Source organism: Lithobates pipiens, unplaced genomic scaffold (assembly GCF_037356315.1).
Source record: "Lithobates pipiens isolate NorthernLeopardFrog02 unplaced genomic scaffold, aLitPip1_a1.2 Scaffold_52, whole genome shotgun sequence".
Classification (NCBI taxonomy): Eukaryota; Metazoa; Chordata; class Amphibia; order Anura; family Ranidae; genus Lithobates; species Lithobates pipiens.
In genome coordinates this window covers 1938674-1966395 of record NW_027507875.1, presented here as the reverse complement: position 1 = coordinate 1966395, position 27722 = coordinate 1938674, and the positions used below count along the sequence as shown (strand labels likewise).

Here is a 27722-nt window from a genome sequence, read left to right as displayed (position 1 = left end):
AATATCTAAAACAGAGGCACTAGTTGGCATGTGCACTATTAAAAAATCAAAAAAAAAGATGTGTGTGTGTCTACTTCTTTCAATACTCAATACCAGTTTGGGAAGTCATGTTGTGTTTTCTGTCACAAAGGGCCTTATTTCCTATTGTCAAAAACCACTTTGCAATACAAATGCACTAGGACAGGAATATGCAATTAGTGGAAATCCAGCTGTTGCAGAACTACAAGTCCCATGAAGCATAGCAAGACTGACAGCCACAAGCATGAGACCCAGAGGCATGATTGACTTGTAGTTTTGCACCAGCTGGAGGTTGGCCAATTGCATATCCCTGAATTAGGACAATGTAGGAGACAAGCAATGTGAAAAGCAAACAAGAACCAAACTTAAAAATGTGAACAGACAAGACATATTTCAAGAAAAATACATTTTTTATTGCTCAGCTGGCATTGGAATAGCCCCCCTACCATTAAAATAGCTGACATAGCGGTCACGCACCTCACGTGCTGTTTGGGGGGCTAAGCCAGGAAGGGCATGATCCAGCCCTGTCAGTTCTGGAAGCCTGAGTCCGGCCTCAGGCCCAATAGGCTGCAGGTACTGGTTACCTGAAAATTTACGTAGAAAATTGTGCAGAATGCAGCAGCACAGAATCACATAGTTCAGTTTATATTCTGCAAGGTTGATCGCTCTCAGTAACAGACGGAACCGGCTGGCCATAATGCCAAAGGCACTCTCCACAACCCTTCTTGCTCTGGCCAGCCGGTAATTAAAAACCCTCCTCTCCGGGGTGAGGGTCCTTTGGGGGAAGGGTTTCATAAGATGTTCACTCAGACCGAGCGCTTCATCAGCCAGAAACACAAACGGTAGACCCTCCACATTCTCGGCATCTGGTGGCAAGTCCAGGCCACCAGTGATGAGACGGTGGCAGAACTCGGTCTGCCTAAAGACTCCTCCGTCAGACATCCGGCCGTTCTTCCCCACATCCACATAAAGAAAGTCACATTGTGCCGACACCACCGCCATTAGCACCACACTATGGAACCCCTTATAATTCCAATAGTAGGACCCCGAATGTGGTGGGGGCACAATCCTCACGTTTCCCGCCGATCGCCCCTCCGCAGTTGGGGAAGTCCCAACGGGCAGCGAATTGGGAAGCCACAGTCTGCCATTCCTGTGGCGTGGAAGGACACTGGGGAGTCAAACACAGGGGGAAAAAAAAAAAAAAAAAATGTCATTAAATAAAAACAATTCATAACAACTAAAACACCAAGCCCCAATATAGCACAAACTCGTTCCCGAGTACGTCCACTCTCCATGGCTTTGAAACGGTCGGCTGGACAGACAAGCTCAACTGAACGCACTGAAGAACAGCCAGACCTATGAAGAACGACCTGAAACACAGAAACGAGCGGACCATAAGCGCCCAACAGGTACAACTGATCCACGCGTACCGAAAGGCAGATATACACCTCATAGGTAGACTGCGCCGCAGTGAACGGACAAATTAAGCTGAAGTCTAAAAATCGCGAATCGTCTCTAACCAAACTTCTACTAACGCAAAGTCAGCAGAAGGAGCCCAAAGGGTGCTTTGCTGTGTCTTGGACCTCCTATTTCTAGTCCCGTCGTACGTGACATACGTCATCGTGCACGGTTTCAGCAAACTGTTCGTTCGTCGTGTGTGGCCATGTCCGTCCATGCTAATTTTGAGCGGACTGTTTGCCGAAACTGTTGGACGGACAAAGTTGGGCGAACAGTCCGCGCGTGTGTACGCGGCCTTACACTTATATCCCGGGATCTTTCATTATCTGCATATCTTGCTTTCCCAATTCTGTGAATCCTATCAATTTTTGGGGGGCCTCCTGTCTCGTCTGCCCAACAGGGGGAAAAGATAGTTTCAAATATTCTCCTCAGATCTTCGCCTTTTACCTCCGGGACCGCACGGATCTTTAAGTTTCTCCTTCTACTCCGGTTCTCCTGGTCTTCCAGCTTGTACAAAATATCCCTCTGTACTCCTTGTATTACTTTTACTTGCTCTTTAACTTGACCTATTTCCTGGGCCTGATGGTCTATACGGTTCTCTGCCGCCTCTACTCTTTCTAGCAGGCTTCCCAGGTCCTCCCAGAGCCCCCTAATATCTGCTTTGATTGCATTTTCAAGATTCAACAGCATCTCCGACATTTCTCCTTTTGTAGGAGGGTAATCTTCAACCCTAGACTCATCGACTTTGCTACTCTTCCAGTCGCTATCTGTTATAATATCGTCTCTGGATTGGTGGGCTCCTCCTCCTTTATTTTTTCCTGGTCCCTTCTTATGTTCTTGCATGGACAGCTGTTTCTTGCCTGTTCCGAGATCTTTAGGGCTTGCTCCTTGGGTCATGTATTGTTGGATCGTAATATCTAGCTCTTAGAGGCTTTGTTTGCCGATTTGCTCATGATAGCTTACTCGAGTCGTTTTTCTAACTGCTCGGTTTGTTTCATCTGAACCCGGGCCCTTGCGCACACTCTAGGTTTCTAGTCGTCCATATGCCTACCTATCACTTGTTACGCCCCATCCGGGACCTTAACCACCTGGGGGAGATTTATATGGGTTCGCTTGTGCTGTAGCCGGATCACTATACTATACTCATATGTGCAATGCGCCTGGTGTACATTGGCCTTAAATGTGTATATAATAAATGTTTCACTCAATATTGCACATGCATCACTTTTAGCGTTTTATACAATTCCCGGACCTCTGAGAAGGGTGATTTGCCATGCGATCTGCCCACCACAGATTTGCGACACAGTTATAGCATATTTAACATAGTCTGATCGATTTCCTTTACAGCACAGTCTTCCAGCCCACGTTTACTCCCTTTAACCCTTTACCCTAAGGGAATCCGCCGGGGACACCTTTCAGGCACCTCATATTAGAGAAAATAGGTAGCTTATGTATTTACAAGTGATGGTCCCATATAGCATTCCCTGACAGAATTTTCTGAGGACAGCGCTGCACACACTTTATAATATTGTCCCACTGTTTCCAGGTTTTCTACATATATATATATATATATATATATAAGACGATCATCAGTGACCTGTCCTTTTAAACATAAGTTTGTTCGCCATACTGCCAGGCAAATATTCAAAGGAGTACCCCACTCTTGCAGCCCTGCCTCTATGAGATTTTCCATTCAACCGGATTGCCTTCTCATCATAGAGCATAACACACACTTGGCTTTCCTAGACTCCCATTACCATTTATAAGCAAGCAATGATCACAGTGGAACAAACTAAGCAATTAGTTTAGACTCTACGGCTGCTAGCTGTTACCGTCCTTTTTTGTCTGTTTGCTGATGTCTCTCCACTCCTCTGCTGTCTCGTGGCTCGTCCCATCCAGTCTGCTCGTTGCCAGCGGCGGGGGGGGGAGGGCCTCACTTCCTGCTAATGGCGGGAGTAGCAAGGGGCTGTTGGTCCACACATCGCCATGCTTCAGCGGCAGGGGCTCACGTCTGCTCGGCTCGGAGCCTCCCACCTCCCCTCGCCGAGCCACGTCCTCCATCCCCCGCTCGCCTGCACGCCGCGGTAAGCGCAGGCTGGCCCCTCCCCTCGGGCGGGTGTTGCGTCCTCACATCACACACCCACCAGCAAAACATGTCACTGTTTTATTCTAAGTGATTTTTTATCAACTAAAATGTGTATTTCTTCCTTTTTTATCAATAAATTACTTCTGATTTAAGCGGAATTACACTGTATGTAATGTATGTATGTAATGTGCCTACTTCTTCTTTTTCATAAATTTATCCCATTGGAGAAACCATCCATGCCGATTTCCGTCTAATATCAACCCTATTGAGGTCTACTGTTGGAGTTGGTCTTCTGGCTGGAGGTCGTGTCCCTTGTGACAGTTCCCCTTGGGTGTGTAGCCCTAAAAGTCTGATTGACCCATTAGGTGTATACCTATTTGGGTTCAATCGTTCTGGTAAGCCTTTTGACTCTGGTGGTGGATCACTTATCAGCAAGTTTGGGCACGTTTTTCTTTGTCATAATGTTACCCAGTTCAAATGTCAGCTATTTTGAACCACGTTTTGGATATTTTAATTTTGTACCCTTTTCCTTTGGATATTATTATTGGACATTATTCACATAATTCCTATTTGCTAGACATATGCAGAGTGAAATATTTTGTTTCAGAATTTCGTTTTCGTCCGAAAAATACATTTTAGTTACTCCCGAAATTAGTTTTTATTTATTTTGTTTTCCGTTCAAAAATTGCATTCGTACGAAAATCCACATGAATTACAGTCCAATCTGTCTTTGAAGGCTTATGGTGTCTGTCAAATGTATAAAGAAGCTAAACTGCTAAACTCTATATTGCCTATAGGTGGGGCATTTGACTCCGGAAATGTACGATTGCAGCTTCGTACAGTTTCGATGCTCCATCGAATATTATTATAAACGCGCGTGTTTTTCATTGCTTTGTCGAATCTCCGTCGTTCATGTCGAATGAATGCTCTAAATCTCAGCAGTGTCCAGGTGTCAGTCAGTGTCGATAACGACGAGAACGAATATGGCAGCAACTCATAACAAAAGCAACATGGAAGCATTGGAGGAGGACGTTCCTGGACCATCTACAAGTACTGTGGAGGCAGCAGCAGCATCAACAAAGCAGCAGCGCAGGAGGGGGACACAAGCTGCAACCAGCAGGAAGCGAAACGTTATGTGGACTCACATAGAGTCCCAGGTCCTTGTAAGTGAAACTCTTCCTTGCTGGATGCAGCTGTGTGGCCCCCACTCCAGGGAGTCCACTCCTGAGTGCTATACAAATGCAGTGATTCCTGTGTAAATGACACTGGCAGTGAAGGGGTTAACCAGGGGGTGGCAGTGTAGGGGTTAAGTGTTCCTAGGGGCGTGTTACTAACTGTGGTGGGCTGGGCTTTGTGTTAGTGAACACTGATCTCTGCTCCAATCACATGGAGCAGAGATCAGTGTCACTTGTTGCTAGGCAGAACAGGGAGATGCTGTTTACAATGGCATCTCCCGCCGTTCAGCCTCCCCGTGAGACGATCGCGGGTATCCCCACAGTGATCGAGTCCGGGGGACCCGCGACCGGACTCACGGGGTTCCCGACTGGCAGGGCGGCATATAGAAATGGACGTACCTGTACGCCAATATGCCTGCCTGTGCCATTCTGCCGACGTACATCGTTGTACGCCGGTCAGGATGTGGTTAACTGACAATTGCACGCTCCTGCGATGTTCTACAAATTAAATGTATGCCCTTTTCCCACCACATATAGAGCTTTTTTTGGTGGCATTAGATCACCACTGGGTTTTACATTTTTTGTTATTGAAAAAAAGAGTTAAATATATATATATATAAAAAAAAAATGTTATGGTGGCTGGATTTAACCAGCTTGCAGACCCACCACCATGTGTGGATGGGTCCAAATCCACAAGTGGTTAATGCTTTGCAAAAGAAACAAGAAAGGAAATTTACACCATACACAGTTCACACAAGTGCCTAATTAGAAAGGTGGACTGGACATCTATATTATTAATATTTACTTGGCACAATCCCAATCCTGTCTTTTATATTTTATTATGCACAAAAAAATGTGCCTAATCCAAAAATTCAATTTGCATTGTTTCATACTACGGGTTCATTCTACAATTGTTTCATGTCTTGATGTCATTTTCAGATTACAATTGTAGTTTAATTATGGAACCCGTTTCTCTTCTCTTTTTGTTTTGCAGTTCCATAGCACGTAAACGCAGGCAGGCGGGGGGCAGAGGGAAGCAGGTGCCTCTCCTCCCTCATGAGGCAGAGCTGTTAGCAGGTGTAGGAGAGGAGGAGATCACCCAGCTCCTGTCTCATCAAGGTTGGTGTCAGCACTGCATTGTGCAGGACGTTTTTTTTTTGTCAAGCATCCGATATTTACCATGTTGTGTTTGATTTTATTTAAAGATGGTATCCAGGACTAACGCCGCTGGAAGCGGAGGAGCAGGAGTCCTCCACATCATCAACGTGCAGTAAGTACTGTAGTAGTGACACTAATACAGTGGGTCCTTTTCCATTTGTCCATCCTTCCATTGTCGATTCTAGTGTCATTGCTTCTCGCTCAAGCAGTGACAGGTAGAGCCTCTATGATGTTCTGTAAGGTAACGCAAGCGCTTGTGTAACTTACGTAATCTGACAGAACGTTGCAGCTCTGAACTGAGGAACCTGATCAGTGTCGGTGCACCTAGCACTCACCTCTGGAACCAGGACAAGTAAGTGCCTCCTTTTTTTTTTTTTTTACAGATTTTTTATTTTATTTTTGGATTGCCATGCTAATGGAAAATTAATTTTATCTATATACAGTATTTATAGTAATAATTTCTTTGAAGCTTGAACATTGTAACGTTCATCATTTCTCCTTTATTAAATAGGTGTCATCATTCAGTCAGAGGGGGAGACTGAGGAGGAGGAGGCTGAAGCAGCAACGCCCACATGTAAGTTAGTATAATCTTGCTGGTATCTGCTGCTGAGTGATCATACATGTTTCAATGTTTTTGTACTAATGTGTGTGAGATTGTTGTACACTGCAGATTGTAATGTTCTTTTCTATATTAAATTGATCAACAGCTGCTGAGGCTGAGCAGGAGGAGACCTGCCCTGTAGAGGCTGCTGGGGATGCGCCATAAGAAGGTGACCAGCCAGACGCGGCAGATCCAGGGAGTAAGTACAATTTTTTTTTGTATTTTCCAGGCAAATATAGTATTTTAAATATGAAACGCTGGTGGCATACCTTGTCTAGAAATGGTTGTGCTTTATTCTGCAAGGCTTCGGTTTAGCTGGAAATATTAATTATATTAGTCCCCCTCTGCAGCTGATTCCAGTCTTCCTGTTAGCGTGACCTGTGCTTGTTACTTCCTCAATGTCACTTCCCTGATCACGCCACCTTCTTGCTGCAGTTCAGATTCCCAGTCTGAGCCAATCACTGTTAATCATAATCATCAATCATCGTGAATAACAAAGCAGGCTGGAGGGGGTGTGTCAGACAAGAATCTCCAGCTATTGTCCCTGGACATGTTCAATCTCTGGCATGCCCCTAATGTATGCATTAACACTTTCCTCATGATGTCTGGTACCTCCTCTTTGGCATCATCTAAAGCAAAAAATTGTAAATGACCTTGTAGATCTTTGTGCAGGCAAATGTCTATAAAAATGGAGTCTTTAGGCTATAGTTCAGACTCCAGAGTGTATTGTATTGCACTCTGGCAACAGGCTGTTTGTTTTGTTTACTGATATATTTTACATGTACCCTGGAGTTTTTCTTGCTGCTCATTTTTGTTTTAGAAGTTTTAGACATACTGATCCTTGGATCCCCATTCCCCAGTGGTTGGACACATTTCCATGTACCCTCAGTTATTAAGACCTGCATAGGTCTTGAAGGCTCAGGGAGAGACCAGACCACTGCAGTAGCAGAGGGGAGCAGATGAAGCACCAGCTGCCAGGATATCGAAGGTTCAGTAATTGTAAATTCTCTGTTATACATCCTAGCCTAGACCAGGAGTGAGTAATGCAAAAAAACTAAAAACGGGAGGGACTTATGGACTTTATAGGCACCAATACAGCGCAAATGTTTATATTAAAATAATTTATTATTATCACAAAAAATAGTACAAACACAGAAAATGATTAAAAGTCAGAGATGGATGGTGTATTCATTCACCGAGACCTTGATCAGCACAAAATATATCATATTAACACTCATATGGATTATTTGATATAATAAATTAGACAACAAAGAACCATTCAAAGTTAGAGTGTAGATATACGTTCACAGCGATGGTGTGCTGATATAGGGTCCCGTGTTCATGCCCGACATGTTTCGCGTCTTAATGAACGCTTCTTCTGGGGCGCAATAGAATTCTTAAAAGAAAGAAACTCCATCAACAAAAACAGGTTCTAATATAGTCATATATAGTACATCTGTTACTTAAAACATCATTACCAATGTGTAATACATAAACAACATACAATAAGGTGCGTGTCACAGGGCGACATGAACGTGCAACAACACGGACAGTCCTATAAGGGCACTGCGGGGCATACACAATATAATAATTATAATGGTTAGAAGTAGGGTTGAATTAAATTGACTTGAATTGAAATGACCAAAGCAAAAAATTACCCTCTAAGACAGTGGTACAAAGCGGGTGATGTGGCTTCTGGATCACACAGAGTTCGGTGATTTGAGAGTCAGAGCGGTAAAAAGAGCAGGTTGTATAGCATCTAAGTCACACAGAACATGCGTAGATGTGAAGGTCAATAACTAGAAAAACATGATATATAGTGATAAGATACACCAGTATGTGGAGGAGATTCCAAAATTTAATAAATTGCATGATACGTATGTCTATGCAGTATAATGATATGATAAAAGGGCTCACCGACATCTAGTAATCCATTAAAGTACATTTAATTATTAGAATGATTCGATGTACTCAATTACATATATGGATGTCACGTCTCAATCCACAAGGTAAGTATAGAAAAGAGCTGCCCAGAGATGTAGCCAATAAGCAGGAGGCCAAACAAGGCTGAGAGTCTGGAATTTATAAGTATATATATATAAAGAGAAGCAGAGTTAATAATAGGTAAAGATAGTAGTAGAGATCAGAAAAACTGGTCTGCACAGGGGTATTACCTATATTATAGCCAGAAAACAGAGCACACATCTACCGCCGTCCAGAGGGAAGGTGTAAATAAAGTACATCTCAAGGAGACGCTTGTACGGCGTCTCCATAAATGCGGATGCCCCACCCCCCCTTCGTCCAATAGGTGAACGACCCGTGATGACGTTGAGTGGGCCGGCCAGATGCTCCGACGTGTGTCGCATCCACGCCGCCCACCTCCCACAGCGCCTGAGCACAAGTGCCAGATGCAGGGAATAGGCGGAAAGAAAAGACACCGGCGGGGCAGGATCTCAAGGGCCGGTGTGATGGAAAATACATCAGCCTATGCAGGAGATCCAGTGTGCGTCAACAGGTGCCTGTGACGCTCCCCGGCCGCACAGTACCCAGGACCGCCGTAACGCAACACGCTCCGATCATCTCCTGCAACCACGCACCATTGAATACAATACATTTAACACAAAAAAAAGTGTTATATCGAAAAAAAATGTATTATACTTAGTAATAATATATAATAGGGGATACAATCTTGTGGACAATAGGGGATAAAAAGAAAAAAGAAAAAAGAAAAAGAAACAAAAATAATATAATGAACTGACAAAAAACAGTATGAAAACAGAAACATACATTACAAGGAAAAAGAAACAGAAAGACATAGCAATTATATATATAATTAATTAATATAATTAGTTGCAGAGGTATGCTCAATATAGTTGTGGCATTTAACCCTAAAGCAGGGTATAATACTTTCAGAGACAGAGGGAAAAAGAGAATGGAACATAAGGTATAGAACTTATAAGAAGGGTTTATAAGAGTGGGATTCATTAATACCTGGGGGAAAGGTGGCGTTTAATTTATCAATCCATAAGGTTTCCTTTTTTAGGATAGATTTGTCCCAGTCACCCCCCCCCCCCCCCCCGTGGATTTGGAGGGATCACGTCGAGTGCAATAAATGAAATGACTGAGGTGTCAAATTTATGATCTAAGTCAAGGTGTCTACTGATAGATGTTACCATTTTGCCACATGATGAGAAATACACGTGATCTTTTATCCGGGCCCAAAAATGTCTAATAGTCTTCCCTACATAGAAGGCGGAGCATTTACAGACCATGAGGTAAATAACTCCGCGTGTCTCACAGTCTGCAAAGAATTTAGGGACAAAACGCTCCCCGTTGGGTAATGTAAATAGCTGACCTGTTCGAATAAAAGGGCAAAAGGAGCATTTGTCACATCTGTACATTCCACGAGGAGACCGATTTGGAGCTGTGCAAGTGAAGTGACTAGAGGTTAACTTATCCCGTAAGGATCTGGCTCTACGGAAAGTAATGTTTGGTTGCGTATTAATGTATTTGGTCAGGATGGGATCCTCCCGTAGGAGGGGGCCAAAATGTGGCCAAAGTATTACGTAGTTTGGAATGATGATTAGAATATCTCGTTTGTAAAGAAGGGAACTGCAAGACTGATGCGGTGCCCTATTATATGCTTTCCGTAGAATGGATTTCCCATATCCCCTTAATTTTAAACGATCTCGTAATTCATTGGCTTGGATTTTAAAGTCTGCAGTATGTGTACAGTTTTGTCGCAGTCGAATATATTGAGCATATGGAATGCTACGTAGTAAATGATCTGGGTGTGCACTTGTAGCGTGTAGTAGGGTGTTGCCCGCAGTCTCTTTCCGATAGAGAGTAGAGGCAATACCTCCTTGATCATCCTTGATTATCGTAAGGTCTAAAAAGGTAATTTTGGATGTGTGACTGGCAGCGGTGAATTTCAAATTGAAATGGTTAATATTAAGTTCAGTGATAAAGGATTCTAGTTCAGCGCCTGTACCTGTCCGGATGATGAACACTAGTGATAGACGAACTTCCGACGGGACGTTTCGTGAACACGAACGCGGCTGTAACGTTCGCGGTGGGCCCCATTGACTTCAATGGGAGGCGAACTTTACAAACCTACAGGTCAAATTTGCAGCCACAAAATATTTACTAGCTGTGCACACATAGTCTCACCACATGGCCAATGACATAACACATGTATGAGGTGAATCTGGGATCAACAACTACAAGCATTCTTTTTTTATATGTGAAATTGTGACAATTCAGGACTGTGGAGCGCATGAAGGCAATGGAGGAGAGGGAAGGTCAGGGTAGGCAATGAAGAGAGTGCAGGAGATGATCACCAGCAGCGTGACATACAGCAATGACACCTGCACCGTGATATACAGCACTGACACCAGCACCGTGATATACAGCACTGACACCTGCACCGTAAGCAGCCCCAGGAGTAAGTCAGCATAGCACAGGGATCCCCTCATAATGAGCATAGCGCAGGGATGGTGGGAGCCTCTCATAATATGCACAGCAGAGGTACAGCCCCAGGAGTACGTCAGCATAGCACAGGGATGGTGGGAGCCCCTCGTAATGAGCATAGCACAGGGATGGTGGGAGCCCCTCATAATATACACAGCAGAGGTACAGCCCCAGGAGGAAGTCAGCATAGCACAGGAATGGTGCGAGCCCCTCATAATAAGCAGCCCCAGGAGGAAGTCAGCATAGCACAGGGATGGTGGGAGCCCCTCATAATGAGCATAGCACAGGGATGGTGGGAGCCCCTCATAATAAGCAGCCCCAGGAGTAAGTCAGCATAGCACAGGGATGGTGGGAGCCCCTCATAATGAGCATAGCACAGGGATGGTGGGAGCCCCTCATAATATGCACAGCAGAGGTACAGCCCCAGGAGGAAGTCAGCACAGCACAGGGATGGTGGGAGCCCCTCATAATAAGCAGCCCCAGGAGGAAGTCAAGTATGTGCAAGTTTTTTATACCTGTATTACACAACTATGTACTGCACACCAAATAGTACACCTATACCAGTCCTTACGGACCTTTGTGGAACTAGTAGATTGTGATTAGCAGACTGTACCTCACTCAACCCTATATACTGTAGTACACTATACCTTACCAGTCCCAAAAGGACCTTTGTGGAACTAGTAGGTTGTGATTAGCAGACTGTACCTCAGTCCCTATACTGATAAAGGACTACTGCAGAATAGGGCAGCAGTCAGCAGTAGTGTACCTCTACGTTATGTGGACTCACATAGAGTCCCAGGTCCTTGTAAGTGAAACTCTTCCTTGCTGGATGCAGCTGTGTGGCCCCCACTCCAGGGAGTCCACTCCTGAGTGCTATACAAATGCAGTGATTCCTGTGTAAATGACACTGGCAGTGAAGGGGTTAACCGGGGGGTGGCAGTGTAGGGGTTAAGTGTTCCTAGGGGCGTGTTACTAACTGTGGTGGGCTGGGCTTTGTGTTAGTGAACACTGATCTCTGCTCCAATCACATGGAGCAGAGATCAGTGTCACTTGTTGCTAGGCAGAACAGGGAGATGCTGTTTACAATGGCATCTCCCGCCGTTCAGCCTCCCCGTGAGACGATCGCGGGTATCCCCACAGCGATCGAGTCCGGGGGACCCACGACCGGACTCACGGGGTTCCCGACTGGCAGGGCGGCATATAGAAATGGACGTACCTGTACGCCAATATGCCTGCCTGTGCCATTCTGCCGACGTACATCGTTGTACGCCGGTCAGGATGTGGTTAACTGACAATTGCACGCTCCTGCGATGTTCTACAAATTAAATGTATGCCCTTTTCCCACCACATATAGAGCTTTTTTTGGTGGCATTAGATCACCACTGGGTTTTACATTTTTTGTTATTGAAAAAAAGAGTTAAATATATATATAAAAAAAAAAAAATGTTGTTATGGTGGCTGGATTTAACCAGCTTGCAGACCCACCACCATATGTGGATGGGTCCAAATCCACAAGTGGTTAATGCTTTGCAAAAGAAACAAGAAAGGAAATTTACACCATACACAGTTCACACAAGTGCCTAATTAGAAAGGTGGACTGGACATCTATATTATTAATATTTACTTGGCACAATCCCAATCCTGTCTTTTATATTTTATTATGCACAAAAAAATGTGCCTAATCCAAAAATTCAATTTGCATTGTTTCATACTACGGGTTCATTCTACAATTGTTTCATGTCTTGATGTCATTTTCAGATTACAATTGTAGTTTAATTATGGAACCCGTTTCTCTTCTCTTTTTGTTTTGCAGTTCCATAGCACGTAAACGCAGGCAGGCGGGGGGCAGAGGGAAGCAGGTGCCTCTCCTCCCTCATGAGGCAGAGCTGTTAGCGGGTGTAGGAGAGGAGGAGATCACCCAGCTCCTGTCTCATCAAGGTTGGTGTCAGCACTGCATTGTGCAGGACGTTTTTTTTTTGTCAAGCATCCGATATTTACCATGTTGTGTTTGATTTTATTTAAAGATGGTATCCAGGACTAATGCCGCTGGAAGCGGAGGAGCAGGAGTCCTCCACATCATCAACGTGCAGTAAGTACTGTAGTAGTGACACTAATACAGTGGGTCCTTTTCCATTTGTCCAGCCTTCCATTGTCGATTCTAGTGTCATTGCTTCTCGCTCAAGCAGTGACAGGTAGAGCCTCTATGATGTTCTGTCAGGTAACGCAAGCGCTTGTGTAACTTACGTAATCTGACAGAACGTTGCAGCTCTGAACTGAGGTGCCTGATCAGTGTCAGTGCACCTAGCACTCACCCCTGGAACCAGGACAGGTAAGTGCCTCCTTTTTTTTTTTTGGATTGCCATGCTAATGGAAAATAAATTTTATCTATATACAGTGGGGATCGAAAGTTTGGGCACCCCAGGTAAAAATGTGTATTAATGTGCATAACAAAGCCAAGGAAAGATGGAAAAATCTCCAAATGGCATCAAATTACAGATTAGACATTCTTATAATATGTCAAAAAAAGTTACATTTTATTTCCATCATTTACACTTTCAAAATTACAGAAAACAAAAAAATGGCGTCTGCAAAAGTTTGGGCATCCTGCAGAGTTAATATCTTGTACTGTGACCTTTGGCAAGTATCACAGCTTGTAAACACTTTGTAGCCAGCCAAGAGTCTTTCAATTCTTGTTTGAGGTATCTTTGCCCATTCTTCCTTACAAAAGTGTTCCAGTTCTTTGAGATTTCTGGGCTGTCTGTCACACACTGCTCTTTTAAGGTCTATCCATAGATTTTCAATAATGTTGAGGTCAGGAGATTGTGAAGGCCATGGCAAAACCTTCAGTTTACGCCTCTTGCTGTAATCCCCCATGGATTTTGAGGTGTGTTTAGGATCATTATCCATTTGTAGAAGCCATCCTCTCTTTAACTTCAGCTTTTTCACAGATGGCATCAAGTTACCATCCAAAATTTGCTGAAATTTTATTGAATCCATTTTTCCTTCTACTCGTGAAATGTTCCCTGTGCCACTGACTGCAATACAACCCCAAAGCATGATTGATCCACCCCCATGCTTAACAGTTGGACAGAGGTTCTTTTCATTAAATTCTGTGCCCTTTCTTCTCCAAACGTACCTTTGCTCATTCCGGCCAAAAAGTTATATTTTAAGCTCATCGGTCCACAGAAATTGTTTCCAAAATGCCTCAGGCTTGTCTATATGTTCATTTGCAAAGTTCAAACGCTGATTTTTGTGGTGAGGACGTAGAATAGGTTTTCTTCTGATGACTTTTCCATGAAGACCATATTTGTACAAGTATCTCTTTATAGTGGAATGGTGTACCACAACAACAGTGTCTGCCAGATCTTTCTGGAGGGATCGTGCAGTCAAAAGTGGGTTTTGAATTGCTTTTCTCACAATCCTGCGAGCTGTTCTGTCTGATATGTTTCTTGGTCTTCCATATCTTGCTTTAACTTCCACTCTTCCTGATGAATGCCATTTCTTAATTACATTCCAAACATTGGATATTGACATCTGAAAACGCTTTGCTATCTTCTTATAGCCTTCTCCAGCTTTGTGAGCGTCAACTATTTTCAGTTTCAGTTTTCTAGACAACTGCTTAGAAGAACCCATGGTGCTGATTGTTGGGGCAAGGTCAGATGAGTCCGGCCATTTAAAACCTTTGAGATTGACATTACCTGGTCTTCCCAGAAGATGATTGAGAACAATCCATGACACTGGCAGGTCTCAGCTTTGCAAAGTGGGCCGTGCATGCTATAAATTCTGCAGGGTGCCCAAACTTTTGCAGGCGCCATTTTTTTGTTTTATGTAATTTTTAAAGTGTAAATGATGGAAATAAAATCTAACTTTTTTTTACATATTATAAGAATGTCTAATCTGTAATTTGATGCCATTTGGAGATTTTTCCATCTTTCCTTGGCTTCGTTATGCACATTAATACACATTTTTACCTGGGGTGCCCAAACTTTTGATCTCCACTGTACAGTATTTATAGTAATAATTTCTTTGAAGCTTGAACATTGTAACGTTCATCATTTCTCCTTTATTAAATAGGTGTCATCATTCAGTCAGAGGGGGAGACTGAGGAGGAGGAGGCTGAAGCAGCAACGCCCACATGTAAGTTAGTATAATCTTGCTGGTATCTGCTGCTGAGTGATCATACATGTTTCAATGTTTTTGTACTAATGTGTGTGAGATTGTTGTACACTGCAGATTGTAATGTTCTTTTCTATATTAAATTGATCAACAGCTGCTGAGGCTGAGCAGGAGGAGACCTGCCCTGTAGAGGCTGCTGGGGATGCGCCATAAGAAGGTGACCAGCCAGACGCGGCAGATCCAGGGAGTAAGTACAATTTTTTTTTGTATTTTCCAGGCAAATATAGTATTTTAAATATGAAACGCTGGTGGCATACCTTGTCTAGAAATGGTTGTGCTTTATTCTGCAAGGCTTCGGTTTAGCTGGAAATATTAATTATATTAGTCCCCCTCTGCAGCTGATTCCAGTCTTCCTGTTAGCGTGACCTGTGCTTGTTACTTCCTCAATGTCACTTCCCTGATCACGCCACCTTCTTGCTGCAGTTCAGATTCCCAGTCTGAGCCAATCACTGTTAATCATAATCATCAATCATCGTGAATAACAAAGCAGGCTGGAGGGGGTGTGTCAGACAAGAATCTCCAGCTATTGTCCCTGGACATGTTCAATCTCTGGCATGCCCCTAATGTATGCATTAACACTTTCCTCATGATGTCTGGTACCTCCTCTTTGGCATCATCTAAAGCAAAAAATTGTAAATGACCTTGTAGATCTTTGTGCAGGCAAATGTCTATAAAAATGGAGTCTTTAGGCTATAGTTCAGACTCCAGAGTGTATTGTGTTGCACTCTGGCAACAGGCTGTTTGTTTTGTTTACTGATATATTTTACATGTACCCTGGAGTTTTTCTTGCTGCTCATTTTTGTTTTAGAAGTTTTAGACATACTGATCCTTGGATCCCCATTCCCCAGTGGTCGGACACATTTCCATGTACCCTCAGTTATTAAGACCTGCATAGGTCTTGAAGGCTCAGGGAGAGACTAGACCACTGCAGTAGCAGAGGGGAGCAGATGAAGCACCAGCTGCCGGGATATCGAAGGTTCAGTAATTGTAAATTCTCTGTTATACATCCTAGCCTAGACCAGGAGTGAGTAATGCAAAAAACAAAAAACGGGAGGGACTTATGGACTTTATAGGCACCAGAACAGCGCAAATGTTTATATTAAAATAATTTATTATCACAAAAAATAGTACAAACACAGAAAATGATTAAAAGTCAGAGATGGATGGTGTATTCATTCACCGAGACCTTGATCAGCACAAAATATATCATACTAACACTCATATGGATTATTTGATATAATAAATTATACAACAAAGAACCATTCAAAGTTAGAGTGTAGATATACGTTCACAGCGATGGTGTGCTGATATAGGGTCCCGTGTTCATGCCCGACATGTTTCGCGTCCCAACGAACGCTTCTGGGACGCAATAGAATTCTTAAAAGAAAAACTCCATCAACAAAAACAGGTTCTAATTTAGTCATATATAGTACATCTGTTACTTAAATCATTACCAATGTGTAATACATAAACAACATACAATAAGGTGCGTGTCACAGGGCGACATGAACGTGCAACACGGACAGTCCTATAAGGGCACTGCGGGGCATACACAATATAATAATTATAATGGTTAGAAGTAGGGTTGAATTAAATTGACTTGAATTGAAATGACCAAAGCAAAAAATTACCCTCTAAGACACGGTGGTACAAAGCGGGTGATGTGGCTTCTGGATCACACAGAGTTCGGTGATTTGAGAGTCAGAGCGGTAAAAAGAGCAGGTTGTATAGCATCTAAGTCACACAGAACATGCGTAGATGTGAAGGTCAATAACTAGAAAAACATGATATATAGTGATAAGATACACCAGTATGTGGAGGAGATTCCAAAATTTAATAAATTGCATGATACGTATGTCTATGCAGTATAATGATATGGTAAAAGGGCTCACCGACATCTAGTAATCCATTAAAGTAGATTTAATTATTAGAATGATTCGATGTACTCAATTACATATATGGATGTCACGTCTCAATCCACAAGGTGAGTATGGAAAAGAGCTGCCCATAGATGTAGCCAATAAGCAGGAGGCCAAACAAGGCTGAGAGTCTGGAAGTATATATATAAAGAGTTAAAAATGAGAGAAGCAGAGTTAATAATAGGTAAAGATAGTAGTAGAGATCAGAATAACTGGTCTGAACAGGGGTATTACCTATATTATAGCCAGAAAACAGAGCACATGTCTACCGCCGTCCAGAGGGAAGGTGTAAATAAAGTACATCTCAAGGAGACGCTTGTACGGCGTCTCCATAAATGTGGATGCCCCACCCCCCTTCGTCCAATAGGTGAACGACCCGTGATGACATCGGGTGGGCCGGCCGGATGCTCCGACGTGTGTCGCATCCACGCCGCCCACCTCCCACAGCGCCTGCGCACAAGTGCCAGACGCAGGGAATAGGCGGAAAGAAAAGACACCGGCGGGGCGGGATCTCAAGGGCCGGTGTGATGGAAAATACATCGGCCTATGCAGGAGATCGAGTGTGCGTCAACAGGTGCCTGTGACGCTACCCGGCCGCACAGTACCCAGGACCACCGTAGCGCAACACACTCCGATCATCTCCTGCAACCACGCACCATTGAATACAATACATTTAACACAAAAAAAAGTGTTATATCGGAATTTTTTTTTATTATACTTAGTAATACTATATAATAGGGGATACAATCTTGTGGACAATAGGGGATAAAAAGAAAAAGAACAAAAATAATATAATGAACTGACAAAAAACAGTATGAAAACAGAAACATACATTACAAGGAAAAAGAAACAGAAAGACATAGCAATTATATATATAATTAATTAATATAATTAGTTGCAGAGGTATGCTCAATATAGTTTTGGCATTTAACCCTAAAGCAGGGTATAATACTTTCAGAGACAGAGGGAAAAAGAGAATGGAACATAAGGTATAGAACTTATAAGAAGGGTTTATAAGAGTGGGATTCATTAATACCTGGGGGAAAGGTGGCGTTTAATTTTTCAATCCATAAGGTTTCCTTTTTTAGGATAGATTTGTCCCAGTCACCCCCCCCCCGTGGATTTGGAGGGATCACGTCCAGTGCAATAAATGAAATGACTGAGGTGTCAAATTTATGATTTAAGTCAAGGTGTCTACTGATAGATGTTACCATTTTGCCACCTGATGAGAAATACACATGATCTTTTATCCGGGCCCGAAAATGTCTAATAGTCTTCCCTACATAGAAGGCGGAGCATTTACAGACCATGAGGTAAATAACTCCGCGTGTCTCACAGTCTGCAAAGAATTTAGGGACAAAACGCTCCCCATTGGGTAATGTAAAGAGCTGACCTGTTCGAATAAAAGGGCAAAAGGAGCATTTGTCACATCTGTACATTCCACGAGGAGACCGATTTGGAGCTGTGCAAGTGAAGTGACTAGAGGTTAACTTATCCCGTAAGGATCTGGCTCTACGGAAAGTAATGTTTGGTTGCGTATTAATGTATTTGGCCAGGATGGGATCCTCCCGTAGGAGGGGCCAAAATGTGGCCAAAGTATTACGTAGTTCGGAATGATGATTAGAATATCTCGTTATGAACCTCACAATGGAGGTTTGTGCGGGATTTTGTTGTTTGTAAAGAAGGGAACTGCTAGACTGACACAGTGCCCTATTATATGCTTTCCGTAGAATGGATTTCCCATATCCCCTTAATTTTAAATGATCTCGTAATTCATTGGCTTGGATTTTAAAGTCTGCAGTATGTGTACAGTTTCGTCGCAGTCGAATATATTGAGCATATGGAATGCTACGTAGTAAATGATCTGGGTGTGCACTCGTAGCATGTAGTAGGGTGTTGCCCGCAGTCTCTTTCCAATAGAGAGTAGAGGCAATACCTCCTTGATCATCCTTGATTATCGTAAGGTCTAAAAAGGTAATTTTGGATGTGTGACTGGCAGCGGTGAATTTCAAACTGAAATGGTTAATATTAAGTTCAGTGATAAAGGATTCTAGTTCAGCGCCTGTACCTGTCTGGATGATGAACACTAGTGATGGACGAACTTCCGACGGGACGTTTCGCTAACGCGAACCGATAGTTTGCGAACCGCAACGTTCGCGGCAGGCCCCATTGACTTCAATGGGAGGCGAACTTTACAAACCTACAGGTCAAATTTGCAGCCACAAAATAATTACTAGCTGTGCACACATAGTCCCACCACATGGCCAATGACATAACACATGTATGAGGTGAATCTGGGATCAACAACTACAAGCATTCTTTTTTTATATGTGAAATTGTGACAATTCAGGACTGTGGAGCGCATGAAGGCAGGAGAGGGAAGGTCAGGGTAGGCAAAGAAGAGGGTGCAGGAGATGATCACCAGCAGCGTGACATACAGCAATGACACCTGCACCGTGATAGAGTGATCTGACACCAGCACCGTGATAGATAGCACTGACATCAGCAGCGTGACATAAAGCACTGACACCAGCACCGTGATATACAGCACTGACACCAGCACCGTGATATACAGCACTGACACCTGCACCGTAAGCAGCCCCAGGAGTAAGTCAGCATAGCACAGGGATGGTGGGAGCCCCTCATAATGAGCATAGCACAGGGATGGTGGGAGCCCCTCATAATATGCACAGCAAAGGTACAGTCCCAGGAGGAAGTCAGCATAGCATAGGGATGGTGGGAGCCCCTCATAATAAGCAGCCCCAGGAGGAAGTCAGCATAGCACAGGGATTTTGGGAGCCCCTCATAATGAGCATAGCACAGGGATGGTGAGAGCCCCTCATAATAAGCAGCCCCAGGAGTAAGTCAGCATAGCACAGGGATGGTGAGCCCCTCATAATAAGCAGCCCCAGGAGGAAGTCAAGTATGTGCAAGTATTTTATATGTGTATTACACAACTATATACTGCACACCAAATAGTACACCTATACCAGTCCTTAAGGACCTTTGTGGATCTAGTAGGTTGTGATTAGCAGACTGTACCTCACTCAACCCTATATACTGTAGTACACTATACCTTACCAGTCCTTATAAGGACCTTTGTGGAACTAGTAGGTTGTGATTAGCAGACTGTACCTCAGTCCCTATACTGATAAAGGACTACTGCAGCAGAAGGGCAGACGTCAGCAGTAGTGCACCTCAACCCTATATATTGTGGACCTATACCAGTCCTTAAGGATTAGCAGACTGTACCTCACTCAACCCTATATACTGTAGTACACTATACCTTACCAGTCCTTAGAAGGACCTTTGTGGAACTAGTAGGTTGTGATTAGCAGACTGTACCTCAGTCCCTATACTGATCAAGGACTGCTGCAGAATAGGGCAGCAGTCAGCAGTAGTGCACCTCAACCCTATATATTGTGGACCTATACCAGTCCTTAAGGATTAGCAGACTGTACCTCACTCAACCCTATATACTCTAGTACGCTATACATTACCAGTCCTTAGAAGGACCTTTGTGGAACTAGTAGGTTGTGATTAGCAGACTGTACCTCAGTCCCTATACTCATAAAGGACTACTGCAGCAGAAGGGCAGCAGTCAAGTATAATATTATTTCTATATTTGGAAGAAAGAATATTATACATGTACCACCCTATTACCATACCAGTCCTGAAAAGGACTTTTGTGGACCTAATAGTAACAGCTAATTATTAAACTGACTGTCCCTCTCTGCAATACACAGCGTCCTATCTGTCCCTCTCTCAGCACTGACAAAAGACAATCTGCTGCAAAAATGACTTGAATAGCAGTGCCTCAAACCTATATCCATAACTATACCTATACCATACCAGTACTTAAAAACTTTTGTGGACCTAATAGCTAGCGATTTGGGTCACTGCAGTCTCTCCCTGCTCCACACAGCAACCTCTCCCTATAGTGACAGTAGAAAGAATGTAAAATGGCTGCCGAATCGGGTCTATTTTTAAGTTAGGGGGAATATCCAAGTGTCCATGTGCTGTAATGTCTCAATTGGCTGTCCTGTACCCCATGATGGATGTGTCATCATAGGTCAAAGTTCTTTTACACAGTAAACGCATAAATCCGCCGGGCGAACAGCGGCAATAGTCCGCCGATCGGGCGGACTGCGAACAGCCGGAATTCGCCGCGAACCGACCGCCGGGCGAACAATTTGGCCATCCCTAATGAACACGTCGTCAATGTACCTTAGCCAGCAAATAGCATGGCTAGTGTACATTGACAAGGCGTCATCAGAGAAAATATATCGTTCCCACCCCCCAGGTACAGGTTAGCGTAGGCCGGGGCACAAACAGTGCCCATAGCTACTCCCTGCACCTGGAGGAAGTGGGGATCCCCAAAAACAAAATAGTTGTGAGTGAGAATGAAATGAAGTAGATCAAGGATGAATTCACAGAAATCCCAGCGATGGTTGGTTTGTTCAAAGAGGAAGGTACGGGCTATCGCAACGCCCTGCTTGTGAGGGATGCTGAAATATAATGCTTCCACATCCAATGTTACGAGCAGGGCATCGGGAGGTACGACCATTCCTTCAATGTGTTTAAGAAAATGCATGGTATCTTTCACGTACGATGGTAACGAGCATACGTGTGGACTCAGAATAGAGTCCACCAGTCTGCTCGCATTTTCAGTAAGTGATCCAATGCCTGATATGATAGGCCTACCTGGGGGATTGGTGGGGTGTTTATGTATTTTAGGAAGAACATAGAACGTGGCAACTTTAGGAAATTTCGTATTTAAAAACTTGTATAGATCCTTATCAATCAGGCCCTTCTGATGTGCAAATCCAATTAAATGTATATATTCATTTTTAGAGGTTTGAACATATGATGATGAAGTGGGTTTATACCAGTCTTTATTGCACACAATTTTGCGTGCCATAGCGGCATATGAGTCTTTGGTCATTAATACAATATTACCGCCTTGGTCAGCAGGTTTGATTACTAAATCAGGATGATTTTTTAAACGGAAAATTGATTGTGATTGAGAAGTAGTCAAGTTGCTCGGTTGAGATGTAAATCGTAATTGCTTAATCACATTTACAGAGCTTTTAAAAAAAGCCCAAATGTTAGGATTGGACATTAAATCTGGGAAGTGTTGAGACTTGGGCCTGAAATGAGGAATCTCAGGAGGCGAAGCATTGGTATGGTTGGGCGTCTCGTGACCGGACAATTCCTCCACGGGATTCTCCTCGAGGAGTATCAGGTCACGAAGAGCCCTAAAATCGTCCATGGTATAATTTTTAACGCATTCCGAAATTTGCTTGTCTTGCAAAGAGCGAAGACGATCATTGTCAAAAAGATATTTATATGTCAGATTGCGTGCAAAGAGATATACATCCTTTATGACTTCATATCTATCCATGTTGTTGGATGGGCAAAAATTTAGGCCTAGACGTAACACCTCCATATCCTGGGTGGTAAAGGTATAAGGAGTGAGGTTAATAATCTCGGGATTTGAAATGATGTGAGGGTTGGAGGGTGTGGGGTTAACTGAAAATTTACAGATGGAGAAATATGTGCATCTAAAGTACTTTGTCGAGTAAACATTTGTAGTTGGGTAGTGGGTGATGTGGAGGGCAGTGATGTTCATTCTCACTCACAACTATTTTGTTTTTGGGGATTCCCACTTCCTCCAGGTGCAGGGAGTAGCTATGGGCACTGTTTGTGCCCCGGCCTATGCTAACCTGAACCTGGGGGGGTGGGAACGATATATTTTCTCTGATGACGTCTTGTCAATGTACACTAGCCATGCTATTTGCTAGCTAAGGTACATTGACGACGTGTTCATCATCTGGACAGGTACAGGCGCCGAACTAGAATCCTTTATCACTGAACTTAATATTAACCATTTCAATTTGAAATTCCCCGCTGCCAGTCACACATCCAAAATGACCTTTTTAGACCTTACGATAATCAAGGATGATCAAGGAGGTATTGCCTCTACTCTCTATCGGAAAGAGACTGCGGGCAACACCCTACTACACGCTACAAGTGCACACCCAGATCATTTACTACATAGCATTCCATATGCTCAATATATTCGACTGCGACAAAACTGTACACATACTGCAGACTTTAAAATCCAAGCCAATGAATTACGAGATCGTTTAAAATTAAGGGGATATGGGAAATCCATTCTACGGAAAGCATATAATAGGGCACTGCGTCAGTCTCGCAGTTCCCCTCTTTACAAACAACAAAATCCCACACAAACCTCCATTGTGAGGTTCATAACGAGATATTCTAATCATCATTCTGAACTACGTAATACTTTGGCCACATTTTGGCCCCTCCTACGGGAGGATCCCACCTGGCCAAATACATTAATACGCAACAAAACATTACTTTCCGTAGAGCCAGATCCTTACGGGATCAGTTGACCTCTAGTCACTTCACTTGCACAGCTCCAAATCGGTCTCCTCGCGGAATGTACAGATGTGGCAAATGCTCCTTTTGCCCTTTTATTCGAACAGGTCAGCTCTTTACATTACCCAATGGGGAGCGTTTTGTCCCTAAATTCTTTGCAGACTGTGAGACACACGGAGTTATTTACCTCATGGTCTGTAAATGCTCCGCCTTCTATGTAGGGAAGACTATTAGACATTTTCGGGCCCGGATAAAAGATCACGTGTATTTCTCATCAGGTGGCAAAATGGCATCTATCAGTAGACACCTTGACTTATATCATAAATTTGACACCTCAGTCATTTCATTTATTGCACTGGACGTGATCCCTCCAAATCCACGGGGGGGGGGGGGGGGGGGGTGACTGGGACAAATCTATCATAAAAAAGGAAACCTTATGGATTGAAAAATTAAACACCACCTTTCCCCCAGGTATTAATGAATCCTACTCTTATAAACCTTTCTTATAAATTCTATACCTTATGTTCCATTCTCTTTTTCCCTCTGTCTCTGAAAGTATTATACCCTGCTTTAGGGTTAAATGCCAAAACTATATTGAGCATACCTCTGCAACTAATTATATTAATGAATTATATATATAATTGCTATGTCTTTCTGTTTTTTTCCCTGTAATGTGCGATGTATGTTTATGTTTTCATACTGTTTTTTGTCAGTTCATTATATTATTTTTGTTTCTTTTTCTTTTTATCCCCTATTGTCCACAAGATTGTATCCCCTATTATATATTATTACTAAGTATAATACATTTTTTTCGATATAACACTTTTTTTGTGTTAAATGTATTGTATTCAATGGTACGTGCTTGCAGGAGATGATAGGAGCGTGTTGCGCTACAGCGGTCTTGGGTACTGTGCGGCCGGGGAGCGTCACAGGCACCTGTTGACGTACACTGGATCTCCTGCATAGGCCAATGTATTTTCCATCACACCGGCCCTTGAGATCCTGCCCCGCCGGTGTCTTTTCTTTCCGCCTATTCCCTGCGTCTGGCACTTGTGCGCAGGCGCTGTGGGAGGTGGGCGGCGTGGATGCGACACACGTCGGAGCATCCGGCCGGCCCACCCGACGTCATCACGGGTTATTCACCTATTGGACGAAGGGGGGAGAGGGCATCCACATTTATGGAGATGCCGTACAAGTGTCTCCTTGAGATGTACTTTATTTACACCTTCCCTCTGGACGGCGGTAGACGTGTGCTCTGTTTTATGGCTATAATATAGGTAATACCCCTGTGCAGACCAGTTATTCTGATCTCTACCACTATTTTTACCTATTAACTCTGCTTCTCTTATTTTTAACACTTTATAAATATACTTATACATTCCAGACTCTCAGCCTTGTTTGGCCTCCTGGCTACATCTATGGGCAGCTCTTTTCCATACTCGCCTTATGGATTGAGACGTGACATCCATATATGTAATTGAGTACATCGAATCATTCTAATAATTAAATGTACTTTAATGGATTACTAGATGTCGGTGAGCCCTTTTATCATATCATTATACTGCATAGACATACGTATCATGCATGTTCTGTGCGACTTAGATGCTATACAATCTGCTCTTTTTACCGCTCTGACTCTCAAATCACCAAACTCTCTGTGCGATCCAGAAGCCACATCACCCGCTTTGTACCACCGTGTCTTAGAGAGTAATTTTTTGCTTTGGTCATTTCAATTCAAGTCAATTTAATTCAATCCTACTTCTAACCATTATAATTATATTGTGTATGCCCCCGCAGTGCCCTTATAGGACTGTCCGTGTTGTTGCACGTTCATGTCGCCCTGTGACACGTACCTTATTGTATGTTGTTTATGTATTACACATTGGTAATGATGTTTTAAGTAACAGATGTACTATATATGACTATATTAGAACCTGTTTTTGTTGATGGAGTTTCTTTCTTTTAAGAATTCTATTGCGCCCCAGAAGAAGCGTCCGTTGAGACGCGAAACATGAACATGGGACCCTATATCAGCACACCATCTCTGTGAACGTATATCTACACTCTAACTTTGAATGGTTCTTTGTTGTCTAATTTATTATATCAAATAATCCATATGAGTGTTAGTATGTTATATTTTGTGCTGATCAAGGTCTCGGTGAATGAATACACCATCCATCTCTGACTTTTAATCATTTTCTGTGTTTGTACTATTTTTTGTGATAATAATAAATTATTTTAATATAAACATTTGCGCTGTATTGGTGCCTATAAAGTCCATAAGTTCCTCCCGTTTTTTGTTTTTTGCATATATTCATTGCGGACGATGGCACTTTTATACTTAGAAAACATGTTTGGGATAGCCACTGGTACCACTAAGTGATTGAGATATCCCTTATTTCTTCGCCTCCCAGCAGTGAGTAATAATCTACCTAGCCTAGAACAGAAGTGGGGCTTATTCAATCAGTGGCCACCCAAAATTTATAACCTTTAAAAAGTAGCCTGCTATATTTTATTAAACAACTTTTTATTAGGTCATCCCTAATGCAATGGTTTCTCTTTGGTGAGTGTACTGTAACTTAATATTAATAGCTGGTATAGCTGATATGTTTTTCTGCAAGTGCAACTGATCTTCCATATTTGCGACAGTCAGTCAGTCTGGATGAGGTCGATTAGTTACGTGGTGGTCAGTGGTCACTGGTCATGGTCAGCACTAAGGCTGGATTCACACCTATGCAGTTTTAGTGCTTTTTGCAGATTTGCACTACAGTCCATTTAACATGTTTCCTATGGAACACGTTCTGCAGTGCAAATCTGCAAAATGCAAAAAGCACTAAAAATGCATAGGTGTGAATCCAGCCTTAGGCCTCCATTACACTTTAAAATTTTCTCCAGCTGGCCGTGCGACCAAGCGGATAAAATCTTTGGGAGATTCCCCTTTACAGTTACACTGCTCAGTGTGTATAGGGGAATCCCTTTGTACTCTGGCTGGGGATGACACACCGCTCCCCCCGGTCAGAGTACAGTAAAGTACTACATCTTCCTGCACAGCTCTGCAAATTTGGGATGACGCAGCGAATTGACACAGACACCACTCTTCTACACACAAAATGGTTAGGTGCATCTCACTGAAGCGAATATCAAAAATGGAAAACTGGTATGTAGAAGTGAAAACATCTCAAGATGTTACATGCTTGTCTACAAGGGCTGGGAGATAAATAATTGCCTTTATGTAAGGTTAGGGTGAAGAAGCTATGTGTATTGTATTACCTATCTAATGTATTTTCTTTTCTTCACAGGTGAAGTTTTCGTCCTTCACCTCCACCCAGTGGACAAAGGTTTGGACCTGCCCGCGTCTGGTTAGGCTGACCGTCCTTCCTCCCCAGCAGCTTCTCCAGGGCATGTTCCCTTCCACCCTCCACTATCCTCCCCCCACCTGGACACAGCCATGGGTGCCTCCTCCCCAGTGCCTCCCATTGAGGATTCTACACCCTCCCTCCCCCCTCCAGAGCCACATGTGAATGTGTATCTGCAGCGCATTGTGGAGGTCCAAGAGAGACAATATGCCTTAACCAAGAGGCTATGTCACTCATTGGACCTCCACAATCGCCGGCAGCGCCGTCACTATGTGGCTCTGGTCAGGTGCCGAAGTAGCCTTCAGAGGCAACTGGAGGCTACTCGGCACCTTGGTGAGCAGATGGTTGGGATCAATATGTCCCTACAGCGTCTGCTCACCAGGTTGGGGGAGGACATTTTGTAAATAGTTCAAAAGTTTGATTTTATTTTTCTATTCATTTGTACTTGTTTTATTGTTAAAAATAAAAAATGTTTGTTCAGAACTAATTGTTTTCTTGCGTTTTGCTTTCCTTGGTACATTCATTATGTATGTGATGTTTATCTAAATTAACTAGTCCATTTATTGTTACTAACTTACTAGAGGCCTTATAATTGTGGTTTTCATACATTTAGCAGGCTGAACTTAGAAAATGTAAGAAATTTCTCTCTACACTATTTCACTGTGCAAAGGGTAATCCCATGTGTCCAGTCACGCCTTTCAGCTTTCCCCCACCAGAATACACAGCAGATAGTTACAGCAGGGGTTAACCATTCAGCCCATACAGGGCATAGGTTACAGGCTTGCAATCATGAGGGCAACAGTTAACCGGACAGAGGTTCACAGGCTGAGGCTAGCGCAATCACAAGGGGCAACAGTTCAAAGGGAAGTCATCATTTCCAGGGCTTGAGTAACATAG

The 27722-nt window shown here is 43.2% G+C and overlaps 1 long non-coding RNA gene across 1 annotated transcript; it reads left to right on the top strand.

Moving 5' to 3' along the window:
* LOC143957216 (uncharacterized) lies at nt 1–27312 on the top strand. Its single transcript, XR_013270060.1, has 10 exons — nt 1–3957; nt 5732–5856; nt 5943–6007; nt 6407–6469; nt 6603–6695; nt 12780–12904; nt 12991–13055; nt 15041–15103; nt 15237–15329; nt 26769–27312. It is a non-coding gene; the product is annotated as an uncharacterized LOC143957216 (long non-coding RNA).
* Nucleotides 27313–27722: the final 410 nt, after the last annotated feature.